Consider the following 16,255-nt stretch of genomic DNA (forward strand, 5'->3'; position numbering starts at 1 on the left):
CGTATAACGTATAACGTATAACGTATAACGTATAACGTATAACGTATAACGTATAACGTATAATATATAACGTATAACGTATAACATATAACGTATAACGCATATCCTAGAACTTATGGCGTATAACGTATAATTTATAACGTATAACGTATAACGTATAACTTATAGCGTATAACGTATAGCGTATAACGTATAACGTATAACGTATAACGTATAACGTATAACGTATAACGTATAACGTATATCGTATGACGTATAACGTATAACGTATAGCGTATAACGTATAACGTATAACGTATAACGTATAACGTATTACGTATAACGTATAACGTATAACGTATAACGTATAACGTATAACGTATAACGTATAACATATAACGTATAACGTATAACATATAACGTATAACGCATATCCTAGAACTTATGGCGTATAACGTATAATTTATAACGTATAACGTATAACGTATAACTTATAGCGTATAACGTATAGCGTATAACGTATAACGTATAACGTATAACGTATAACTTATAGCGTATAACGTATAACGTATAACGTATAACGTATAAACTATAACACATAACGTATAACGTATAAACTATAACACATAACGTATAACGTATAACGTATAACGTATAACGTATAACGTATAACGTATAACGTATAACGTATAACGTATAACGTATAACGTATAACGTAAAACGTATAACGTATAACGTATAACGTATAACGTATAACGTATAACGTATAACGTATAACGTATAACGTATAACGTATAACGTATAACGTATAACGTATAACGTGTAACGTATAACGTATAACGTATAACATATAACGTATAACGCATATCCTAGAACTTATGGCGTATAACGTATAATGTATAACGTATAACGTATAACGTATAACGTATAACGTATAACGTATAACGTATAACGTATAACGTATAACGTATAACGTATAACGTATAACGTATAACGTGTAACGTATAACGTATAACGTATAACACATAACGTATAACGCATATCCTAGAACTTATGGCGTATAACGTATAATGTATAACGTATAACGTATAACGTATAATCTATAACGTATAACGTATAACGTATAACGTATAACGTATACCGTATAACGTATAACGTATAACGTATAACGTATAACGTATAACGTACAGCGTATAACGTATAACGTATAACGTATAACGTATATCGTATGACGTATTCCGTATAACGTATAGCGTATAACGTATAACGTATAACGTATAACGTATAACGTATTACGTATAACGTATAACGTATAACGTATAGAGTATAACGTATAACGTATAACGTATAACGTATAACGTATAACGTAATACGTATAACGTATAACGTATTACGTATAACATATAACGTATAACGTATAACGTATAACGTATAACATATAACGTATAACGCATATCCTAGAACTTATGGCGTATAACGTATAATGTATAACGTATAACGTATAACGTATAACGTATAACGTATAACGTATAGCGTATAACGTATAACGTATAACGTATAACGTATAACGTATAACGTATAACGTATAACGTATAACGTATAACGTATAACGTATAACGTATAACGTATAACGTATAACGTATAACGTATAACGTATAACGTATAACGTAAAACGTATAACGTATAACGTATAACGTATAACATATAACGTATAACGCATATCCTAGAACTTATGGCGTATAACGTATAATGTATAACGTATAACGTATAACGTATAACGTATAACGTATAACGTATAGCGTATAGCGTATAACGTATAACGTATAACGTATAACGTATAACGTATAAAGTAAAACATATCACGTATAACGCATATCCTAGAACTTATGGCGTATAACGTATAATGTATAACGTATAACGTATAACGTATAACGTAAAACGTATAACGTATAACGTATAACATATAACGTATAACGCATATCCTAGAACTTATGGCGTATAACGTATAATGTATAACGTATAACGTATAACGTATAACGTATAACGTATAACGTATCGCTTATAACGTATAACGTATAACGTATAACGTATAACGTATAACGTATAACGTATAACGTATAACGTATAACGTATAACGTAAAACGTATATCGTATAACGTATAACGTATAACATATAACGTATAACGCATATCCTAGAACTTATGGCGTATAACGTATAATGTATAACGTATAACGTATAACGTATAACGTATAACGTATAACGTATAGCGTATAGCGTATAACGTATAACGTATAACGTATAACGTATAACGTATAAAGTAAAACATATCACGTATAACGCATATCCTAGAACTTATGGCGTATAACGTATAATGTATAACGTATAACGCATAACGTATAACGTAAAACGTATAACGTATAACGTATAACATATAACGTATAACGCATATCCTAGAACTTATGGCGTATAACGTATAATGTATAACGTATAACGTATAACGTATAACGTATAACGTATAACGTATCGCTTATAACGTATAACGTATAACGTATAACGTATAACGTATAACGTATAACGTATAACGTATAGCGTATAACGTATAACGTATAACGTATAACGTATATCGTATGACGTATAACGTATAACGTATAGCGTATAACGTATAACGTATAACGTATAACGTATAACGTATTACGTATAACGTATAACGTATAACGTATAACGTATAACGTATAACGTATAACGTATAACGTATAACATATAACGTATAACGTATAACATATAACGTATAACGCATATCCTAGAACTTATGGCGTATAACGTATAATTTATAACGTATAACGTATAACGTATAACGTATAACGTATAACGTATAACGTATAACGTATAACGTATAACGTATAACGTATAACGTATAACGTATAACGTATAACGTATAACGTATAACGTATAACGTATAACGTATAACGTATAACGTATAACGTATAACGTGTAACGTATAACGTATAACGTATAACATATAACGTATAACGCATATCCTAGAACTTATGGCGTATAACGTATAATGTATAACGTATAACGTATAACGTATAACGTATAACGTATAACGTATAACGTATAACGTATAACGTATAACGTATAACGTATAGCGTATAACGTATAACGTATAACGTATAACGTATATCGTATGACGTATAACGTATAACGTATAGCGTATAACGTATAACGTATAACGTATAACGTATAACGTATAACGTATAACGTATAACGTATAACGTAATACGTATAACATATAACGCATTACGTATAACATATAACGTATAACGTATAACGTATAAAGTATAACGTATAACTTTTAACGTATAACGTATAACGTATAACGTAATACGTATAACGTATAACGTATTACGTATAACATATAACGTATAACGTATAACGTATAACGTATAACGTATAATGTATAACGTATAGCGTATAACGTATATCGTATAACGTATAACGTATAACGTATAAAGGATAACGTGTAACGTATATCGTATATCGTATATCGTTTAACGAATAATGTACAACAAGTAACGTGTAACGTATAACGTATAAAGTATAACGTAATACGTATATCAAATAACGTATAACGTATAACGTGTAACGTATAACGTATAACGTATAACGTATAACGTATAACGTATAACGTATAACGTATAACGTATAACGTATAACGTATAACGTATAACGTATAGCGTATAACGTATAACGTACAACGTATAACGTATAACGTATAACGTATAACGTATAACGTATAACGTATAACGTATAACGTATAACGTACAACGTATAACATATAACTTTTAACGTATATCGTATAACGTATAACGTATAACGTATAACGTATATCGTGTAACGTATGACGTATGACGTATGACGTATAACGTATAACGTATAACGTATAACTTATAACGTATAACGTATAACTTTTAACGTATAACGTATTACGTATAACGTATAACGTATAACGTATAACGTATAACGTATAACGTAATACGTATATCAAATAACGTATAACGTATAACGTATAACGTATAACGTATAACGTATAACTTATAACGTATAACGTATAACTTTTAACGTATAACGTATAACGTATAACGTATAACGTATAACGTATAACGTATAACGTATAACGTATAACGTATAACGTATAACGTATAACGTATAACGTATAACGTATAACGTATAACGTATAACGTATAACCTAATACGTATAACGTATAACGTATTACGTATAACGTATAACGTATAACGTATAACGTATAACGTATAACGTATAACGTATAACGTATAACGTGTAACGTATAACGTGTAACGTGTAACGTATAACGTGTAACGCATGACGTATAACGTATAACGTATAACGTATAACGTACAACGTATAACGTATAACGTATAACGTATAACTTTTAACGTATAACGTATACCGTATAACGTATAACGTATAACGTATAACGTATAACGTATAACGTATAACGTATAACGTAGAACGTATAACGTATAACTTATAGCGTATAACGTATAACGTATAACGTGTAACGTGTAACGTATAACGTATAACGTATAACGTATAACGTATAACGTATAACGTATAACGTATAACGTATAACGTATAACGTATAACGTATAACGTATAACGTATAACGTATAACGTATAGCGTATAACGTATAACGTATAACGTCTAACGTATAACATAATACGTATAACGTATAACGTATTACGTATAACGTATAACGTATAACGTATAACGTGTAACGTATAACGTATAACGTATAACGTATAACGTATAACGTATAGCGTATAACGTATAACGTATAACGTATAACGTATAACGTATAACGTATAACGTATAACGTATAACGTATAACGTATAACGTATAACGTATAACGTATAACGTATAACGTATAACGTATAACGTATAACGTATAACGTATAACGTATAAAGGATAACGTATAACGTATAACGTATAACGTATAACGTATAACGTATAACGTAATACGTATAACGTATAACGTATAACGTATAACGTATAACGTATATCGTATAACGTAATACGTATAACGTATAACGTATAACGTATAACGTATAACGTATAACGTATAACGTATAACGTATAACGTATAACGTATAACGTATAACGTATAACGTATAACGTATAACGTATAACGCATTACGTATAACATATAACGTATAACGTATAACGTATAAAGTATAACGTATAACTTTTAACGTATAACGTATAACGTATAACGTAATACGTATAACGTATAACGTATTACGTATAACATATAACGTATAACGTATAACGTATAACGTATAACGTATAACGTATAACGTATAACGTATAACGTATAACGTATAACGTATAACGTATAACGTATAACGTATAACGTATAACGTATAACGTATAACGTATAACGTATAACGTATAACGTATAACGTATAACGTATAACGTATAACGTATAACGTATAACGTATAACGTATAACGTATAGCGTATAACGTATATCGTATAACGTATAACGTATAACGTATAAAGGATAACGTGTAACGTCTATCGTATATCGTATATCGTTTAACGAATAATGTACAACAAGTAACGTGTAACGTATAACGTATAAAGTATAACGTATAACGTATAACGTATAACGTATAACGTATAACGTATAACGTATAACGTATAACGTATAACGTATAACGTATAACGTATAACGTATAACGTATAACTTTTAACGTATAACGTATACCGTATAACGTATAACGTATAACGTATAACGTATAACGTATAACGTAGAACGTATAACGTATAACTTATAGCGTATAACGTATAACGTATAACGTATAACGTATAACGTGTAACGTGTAACGTATAACGTATAACGTATAACGTATAACGTATAACGTAAAACGTATAACGTATAACGTATAACGTATAACGTATAACGTATAACGTATAACGTATAACGTATAACGTATAACGTATAACGTATAGCGTATAACGTATAACGTATAACGTCTAACGTATAACATAATACGTATAACGTATAACGTATTACGTATAACGTATAACGTATAACGTATAACGTGTAACGTATAACGTATAACGTATAACGTATAACGTATAACGTATAGCGTATAACGTATAACGTATAACGTATAACGTATAACGTATAACGTATAACGTATAACGTATAACGTATAACGTATAACGTATAACGTATAACGTATAACGTATAACGTATAACGTATAACGTATAACGTATAACGTATAACGTATAGCGTATAACGTATAACGTATAACGTATAACGTATAACGTATAACGTATAACGTATAAAGTATAACGTATAACGTATAGCGTATAACGTATAACGTATAACGTCTAACGTATAACATAATACGTATAACGTATAACGTATTACGTATAACGTATAACGTATAACGTATAACGTGTAACGTATAACGTATAACGTATAACGTATAACGTATAACGTATAGCGTATAACGTATAACGTATAACGTATAACGTATAACGTATAACGTATAACGTATAACGTATAACGTATAACGTATAACGTATAACGTATAACGTATAACGTATAACGTATAACGTATAACGTATAACGTATAACGTATAGCGTATAACGTATAACGTATAACGTGTAACGTATAACGTATAACGTATAACGTATAAAGTATAACGTATAACGTATATCGTATAACGTATAACGTATAACGTATAACATATAACGTATAACGTATAACGAATAACTTTTAACGTATATCGTATAATGTATAACGTATAACGTATAACGTATAACGTATAACTTTTAACGTGTAACGTGTAACGTAAAACGTATAACGTATAACGTATAACGTATAACGTATAACGTATAACGTGTAACGTATAACGTATAACGTAATACGTATAACGTATAACGTATTACGTATAACATATAACGTATAACGTATAAAGCATAACGTATAACGTATAACGTATAACGTATAACGTATAACGTATAACGTATAACGTAATACGTATAACGTATAACGCATTACGTATAACATATAACGTATAACGTATAACGTATAACGTATAACGTATAACGTATAACGTATAACGTATAAAGGATAACGTATAACGTATAACGTATAACGTATAACGTATAACGTATAACGTAATACGTATAACGTATAACGCATTACGTATAACATATAACATATAACGTATAACGTATAAAGTATAACGTATAACTTTTAACGTATAACGTATAACGTATAACGTAATACGTATAACGTATAACGTATTACGTATAACATATAACGTATAACGTATAACGTATAACGTATAACGTATAACGTATAACGTATAACGTATAACGTATAACGTATAACGCATAACGTATAACGTATACCGTATATCGTATAACGTATAACGTATAACGTATAACGTATAGCGTAACACGTATATCGTATAAAGTATAACGTATAACGTATAAAGGATAACGTGTAACGTATATCGTATATCGTATATCGTTTAACGAATAATGTACAACAAGTAACGTGTAACGTATAACGTATAAAGTAAAACGTATAACGTATAACGTATAACGTATAACGTATAACGTATAACGTATAACGTATAACGTATAACGTATAACGTATAACGTATAACGTATTACGTATAACATATAACGTATAACGTATAACGTATATCGTATAACGTATAACGTATAACGTATAACGTATAACGTATAACGTATAACGTATAACGTATAACGTATAACGTATAACGTATAACGTATAACGTATAACGTATAACGTATAACGTATAACGTATAACGTATAACGTATAACGTATAACGTATAACGTATAACGTATAACGTGTAACGTATAACGTGTAACGTATAACGTGTAACGCATAACGTGTAACGCATAACGTATAACGTATATCGTTTAACGAATAATGTACAACAAGTAACGTATAACGTGTAACGTATAACGTATTACGTATAACGTATAACGTATAACGTATAACGTATAACGTATAACGTATAACGTATAACGTATAACGTATAACGTATAACGTATAACGTATGACGTATAACGTATTACGTATAACATATAACGTATAACGTATAACGTATATCGTATAACGTATACCGTATATCGTATAACGTATAACGTATAGCGTAAAACGTATATCGTATAACGTATAACGTATAACGTATAACGTATAACGTATAGCGTAAAACGTATATCGTATAACGTATAACGTATAACGTATAAAGGATAACGTGTAACGTATATCGTATATCGTATATCGTTTAACGAATAATGTACAACAAGTAACGTATAACGTGTAACGTATAACGTATTACGTATAACGTATAACGTATAACGTATAACGTATAACGTATAACGTATTACGTATAACATATAACGTATAACGTATAACGTATATCGTATAACGTATAACGTATAACGTATAACGTATAACGTATAACGTATAACGTATAACGTATAACGTATAACGTATAACGTATAACGTATAACGTATAACGTGTAACGTATAACGTATAACGTATAACGTATAACGTGTAACGTATAACGTGTAACGTATAACGTGTAACGTATAACGTATAACGTATAACGTATAACGTATAACGTATTACGTATAACGTATAAAGTATAACGTATAACGTATAACGTATAACGTATTACGTATAACATATAACGTATAACGTATAACGTATAACGTATAACGTATAAAGTATAACGTATAACGTGTAACGTATAACGTGTAACGTATAACGTGTAACGTATAACGTGTAACGTATAACGTGTAACGTATAACGTGTAACGTATAACGTGTAACGCATAACGTGTAACGCATAACGTATAACGTATAACGTATAACGTATAACGTATAACGTATTACGTATAACGTATAAAGTATAACGTATAACGTATAACGTATAACGTATAACGTATAACGTATAACGTATAACGTATAACGTATAACGTATAACGTATAACGTATAACGTATAACGTATAACGTGTAACGTATAACGTATAACGTATAACATATAACGTATAACGTATAACGAATAACTTTTAACGTATAACGTATAATGTATAACGTATAACGTATAACGTATAACGTATAACTTTTAACGTGTAACGTGTAAGGTATAACGTAATACGTATAACGTATAACGTATAACGTATAACGTTATACGTATATCAAATAACGTATAACGTATAACGTATAACGTATAACGTATAACGTATAACGTATAACGTATAACGTATAACGTATAACGTATAACGTATAACGTATAACGTATAACGTATAACGTATAACGTATAACGTATAGCGTATAACGTATAACGTACAACGTATAACGTAAACGTATAACGTATAACGTATAACGTATAACGTATAACGTATAACGTATAACGTATAACGTACAACGTATAACATATAACTTTTAACGTATATCGTATAACGTATAACGTATAACGTATAACGTATATCGTGTAACGTATGACGTATGACGTATGACGTATAACGTATAACGTATAACGTATAACGTATAACTTATAACGTATAACGTATAACTTTTAACGTATAACGTATAACGTATAACGTATAACGTATAACGTAATACGTATATCAAATAACGTATAACGTATAACGTATAACGTATAACGTATAACGTACAACGTATAACGTATAACGTATAACTTTTAACGTATAACGTATACCGTATAACGTATAACGTATAACGTATAACGTATAACGTATAACGTAGAACGTATAACGAATAACTTATAGCGTATAACGTATAACGTATAACGTATAACGTATAACGTATAACGTATAACGTATAACGTATAACGTATAACGTATAACGTGTAACGTATATCGTGTAACGTATAACGTATAACGTATAACTTTTAACGTATAACGTATAACGTGTAACGTAGAACGTATAACGAATAACTTATAGCGTATAACGTATAACGTATAACGTATAACGTATAACGTGTAACGTGTAACGTATAACGTATAACGTATAACGTATAACGTATAGCGTATAACGTATAACGTATAACGTATAACGTATATCCTAATACGTATAACGTATAACGTATTTCGTATAACGTATAACGTATAACGTATAACGTATATCGTGTAACGTATGACGTATGACGTATGACGTATAACGTATAACGTATTACGTATAACGTATAACGTATAACGTATAACGTATAACGTATAACGTATAACGTATAACGTATAACGTATAACGTATTACGTATAACATATAACGTATAACGTATAACGTATATCGTATAACGTATACCGTATATCGTATAACGTATAACGTATAGCGTAAAACGTATATCGTATAACGTATAACGTATAACGTATAACGTATAACGTATAGCGTAAAACGTATATCGTATAACGTATAACGTATAACGTATAAAGGATAACGTGTAACGTATATCGTATATCGTATATCGTTTAACGAATAATGTACAACAAGTAACGTATAACGTGTAACGTATAACGTATTACGTATATCGTATAACGTATAACGTATAACGTATAACGCATTACGTATAACATATAACGTATAACGTATAACGTATATCGTATAACGTATAACGTATAAAGGATAACGTATAACGTATAACGTATAACGTATAACGTATAACGTATAACGTAATACGTATAACGGATAACGCATTACGTATAACATATAACGTATAACGTATAACGTATAACGTATAACGTATAACGTATAACGTATAACGTGTAACGTATTACGTATAACATATAACGTATAACGTATAACGTATAATGTATAACGTATAACGTATAACGTATAACGTATAACGTATAACGTATAACGTATAACGTATACCGTATATCGTATAACGTATAACGTATAACGTATAACGTATAGCGTATAACGTATATCGTATAACGTATAACGTATAACGTATAAAGGATAACGTGTAACGTATATCGTATATCGTATATCGTTTAACGAATAATGTACAACAAGTAACGTGTAAGGTATAACGTATAAAGTATAACGTATAACGTATAACGTATAACGTATAACGTATAACGTATAACGTATAACGTATAACGGATAACGTATAACGTATAACGTATAACGTATAACGTATAACGTATAACGTATAACGTATAACGTATAGCGTATAACGTATAACGTATAACGTATAACGTATAACGTATAACGTATAACGTATAACGTATAACGTATAACGTATAACGTATAACGTATAACGTATAACGTATAACGTATAACGTATAACGTATAACGTATAACGTATAACGTATAGCGTATAACGTATAACGTATAACGTATAACGTATAACGTATAACGTATAACGTATAAAGTATAACGTATAACGTATAACGTATAACGTATAACGTATAACGTATAACGTATAACATATAACGTATAACGTATAACGAATAACTTTTAACGTATAACGTATAATGTATAACGTATAACGTATAACGTATAACGTATAACTTTTAACGTGTAACGTGTAACGTAAAACGTATAACGTATAACGTATAACGTATAACGTATAACGTGTAACGTATAACGTATAACGTAATACGTATAACGTATAACGTATTACGTATAACATATAACGTATAACGTATAAAGCATAACGTATAACGTATAACGTATAACGTATAACGTATAACGTAATACGTATAACGTATAACGCATTACGTATAACATATAACGTATAACGTATAACGTATAACGTATAACGTATAACGTATAACGTATAACGTATAACGTATAAAGGATAACGTATAACGTATAACGTATAACGTATAACGTATAACGTATAACGTAATACGTATAACGGATAACGCATTACGTATAACATATAACGTATAACGTATAACGTATAACGTATAACGTATAACGTATAACGTATAACGTGTAACGTATTACGTATAACATATAACGTATAACGTATAACGTATAATGTATAACGTATAACGTATAACGTATAACGTATAACGTATAACGTATAACGTATAACGTATACCGTATATCGTATAACGTATAACGTATAACGTATAACGTATAGCGTATAACGTATATCGTATAACGTATAACGTATAACGTATAAAGGATAACGTGTAACGTATATCGTATATCGTATATCGTTTAACGAATAATGTACAACAAGTAACGTGTAAGGTATAACGTATAAAGTATAACGTATAACGTATAACGTATAACGTATAACGTATAACGTATAACGTATAACGTATAACGGATAACGTATAACGTATAACGTATAACGTATAACGTATAACGTATAACGTATAACGTATAACGTATAATGTATAACGTATAACGTATAACGTATAACGTATAACGTATAACGTATAACGTATAACGTATAACGTATAACTTGTAACGTATAACGTGTAACGTATAACGTGTAACGTATAACGTGTAACGCATAACGTGTAACGCATAACGTATAACGTATAACGTATAACGTGTAACGTATAACGTGTAACGTATAACGTGTAACGTATAACGTGTAACGTATAACGTGTAACGTATAACGTGTAACGCAATAACGTATAACGTATAACGTATAACGTATAACGTATAACGTATAACGTATAACGTATAAAGTTTAACGTATAACGAATAACGTATAACGTATAACGTATAACGTATAACGAATAACTTTTAACGTATAACGTATAATGTATAACGTATAACGTATAACGTATAACGTATAACGAATAACTTTTAACGTATAACGTATAATGTATAACGTATAACGTATAACGTATAACGTATAACTTTTAACGTGTAACGTGTAACGTAAAACGTATAACGTGTAACGCATAACGTGTAACGCATAACGTATAACGTATAACGTATAACGTATAACGTATAACGTGTAACGTATAACGTGCAACGTATAACGTGTAACGTATAACGTGTAACGTATAACGTGTAACGCAATAACGTATAACGTATAACGTATAACATATAACGTATAACGTATAACGTATAACGTATAAAGTTTAACGTATAACGAATAACGTATAACGTATAACGTATAACGTATAACGAATAACTTTTAACGTATAACGTATAATGTATAACGTATAACGTATAACGTATAACGTATAACTTTTAACGTGTAACGTGTAACGTAAAACGTATAACGTGTAACGCATAACGTGTAACGCATAACGTATAACGTATAACGTATAACGTATAACGTATAACGTGTAACGTATAACGTGCAACGTATAACGTGTAACGTATAACGTGTAACGTATAACGTGTAACGCAATAACGTATAACGTATAACGTATAACATATAACGTATAACGTATAACGTATAACGTATAAAGTTTAACGTATAACGAATAACGTATAACGTATAACGTATAACGAATAACTTTTAACGTATAACGTATAATGTATAACGTATAACGTATAACGTATAACGTATAACTTTTAACGTGTAACGTGTAACGTAAAACGTATAACGTATAACGTATAACGTATAACGTATAACGTATAACGTATAAAGTATAACGTATAACGTATAACGTATAACGTATAACGTATAACGTATAACGTATAACATATAACGTATAACGTATAACGAATATCTTTTAACGTATAACGTATAATGTATAACGTATAACGTATAACGTATAACGTATAACTTTTAACGTGTAACGTGTAACGTAAAACGTATAACGTATAACGTATAACGTATAACGTATAACGTGTAACGTATAACGTATAACGTAATACGTATAACGTATAACGTATTACGTATAACATATAACGTATAACGTATAAAGCATAACGTATAACGTATAACGTATAACGTATAACGTATAACGTATAACATATAACGTATAACGTATAACGAATAACTTTTAACGTATAACGTATAATGTATAACGTATAACGTATAACGTATAACGTATAACTTTTAACGTGTAACGTGTAACGTAAAACGTATAACGTATAACGTATAACGTATAACGTATAACGTGTAACGTATAACGTATAACGTAATACGTATAACGTATAACGTATTACGTATAACATATAACGTATAACGTATAAAGCATAACGTATAACGTATAACGTATAACGTATAACGTATAACGTAATACGTATAACGTATAACGCATTACGTATAACATATAACGTATAACGTATAACGTATAACGTATAACGTATAACGTATAACGTATAAAGGATAACGTATAACGTATAACGTATAACGTATAACGTATAACGTATAACGTATAACGTAATACGTATAACGTATAACGCATTACGTATAACATATAACGTATAACGTATAACGTATAAAGTATAACGTATAACTTTTAACGTATAACGTATAACGTATAACGTAATACGTATAACGTGTAACGTATTACGTATAACATATAACGTATAACGTATAACGTATAACGTATAACGTATAACGTATAACGTATAACGTATAACGTATAACGTATAACGTATAACGTATAACGTATAACGTATAACGTATAACGTATAACGTATAACATATAACGTATAACGTATAACGAATCACTTTTAACGTATAACGTATAACGTGTAACGTATAACGTATTACGTATAACGTATAACGTATAACGTATAACGTATAACGTATAACGTATAACGTATTACGTATAACATATAACGTATAACGTATAACGTATAACGTATAACGTATAACGTATAACGTATAACGTATAACGTATAACGTATAACGTATAACGTATAACGTATAACGTATAACGTATAACGTATAACGTATAACGTATAACGTATAACGTATAACGTATAACGTATAACGTGTAACGTATAACGTGTAACGTATAACGTGTAACGCATAACGTGTAACGCATAACGTACAACGTATAACGTATAACGTATAACGTATAACGTGTAACGTATAACGTGTAACGTATAACGTGTAACGTATAACGTGTAACGTATAACGTGTGACGTATAACGTGTAACGCATAACGTATAACGTATAACGTATAACGTATAACGTATAACGTATAACGTATAACGTATAACGTATAACGTATAACGTATAACGTATAACGTATAACATATAACGTATAACGTATAACGAATAACTTTTAACGTATAACGTATAACGTGTAACGTATAACGTATTACGTATAACGTATAACGTATAACGTATAACATATAACGTATAACGTATAACGAATAACTTTTAACGTATAACGTATAACGTGTAACGTATAACGTATTACGTATAACGTATAACGTATAACGTATAACGTATTACGTATAACATATAACGTATAACGTATAAAGCATAACGTATAACGTATAACGTATAACGTATAACGTATAACGTATAACGTATAACGTATAACGTATAACGTATAACGTATACCGTATATCGTATAACGTATAACGTATAACGTATAACGTATAGCGTATAACGTATATCGTATAACGTATAACGTATAACGTATAAAGGATAACGTGTAACGTATATCGTATATCGTATATCGTTTAACGAATAATGTACAACAAGTAACGTGTAAGGTATAACGTATAAAGTATAACGTATAACGTATAACGTATAACGTATAACGTATAACGTATAACGTATAACGTATAACGTATAACGTATAACGTATAACGTATAACGTATAGCGTATAACGTATATCGTATAACGTATAACGTATAACGTATAAAGGATAACGTGTAACGTCTATCGTATATCGTATATCGTTTAACGAATAATGTACAACAAGTAACGTGTAACGTATAACGTATAAAGTATAACGTATAACGTATAACGTATAACGTATAACGTATAACGTATAACGTATAACGTATAACGTATAACGTATACCGTATAACGTATAACGTATAACGTATAACGTATAACGTATAACGTATAACGTATAACGTATAAGGTATAACGTATAACGTATAGCGTATAACGTATAACGTATAACGTCTAACGTATAACATAATACGTATAACGTATAACGTATTACGTATTACGTATAACGTATAACGTATAACGTGTAACGTATAACGTGTAACGTATAACGTATAACGTATAACGTATAACGTATA

The sequence above is a fragment of the Ptiloglossa arizonensis genome, chromosome 2, assembly GCF_051014685.1.
Source record: "Ptiloglossa arizonensis isolate GNS036 chromosome 2, iyPtiAriz1_principal, whole genome shotgun sequence".
Classification (NCBI taxonomy): Eukaryota; Metazoa; Arthropoda; class Insecta; order Hymenoptera; family Colletidae; genus Ptiloglossa; species Ptiloglossa arizonensis.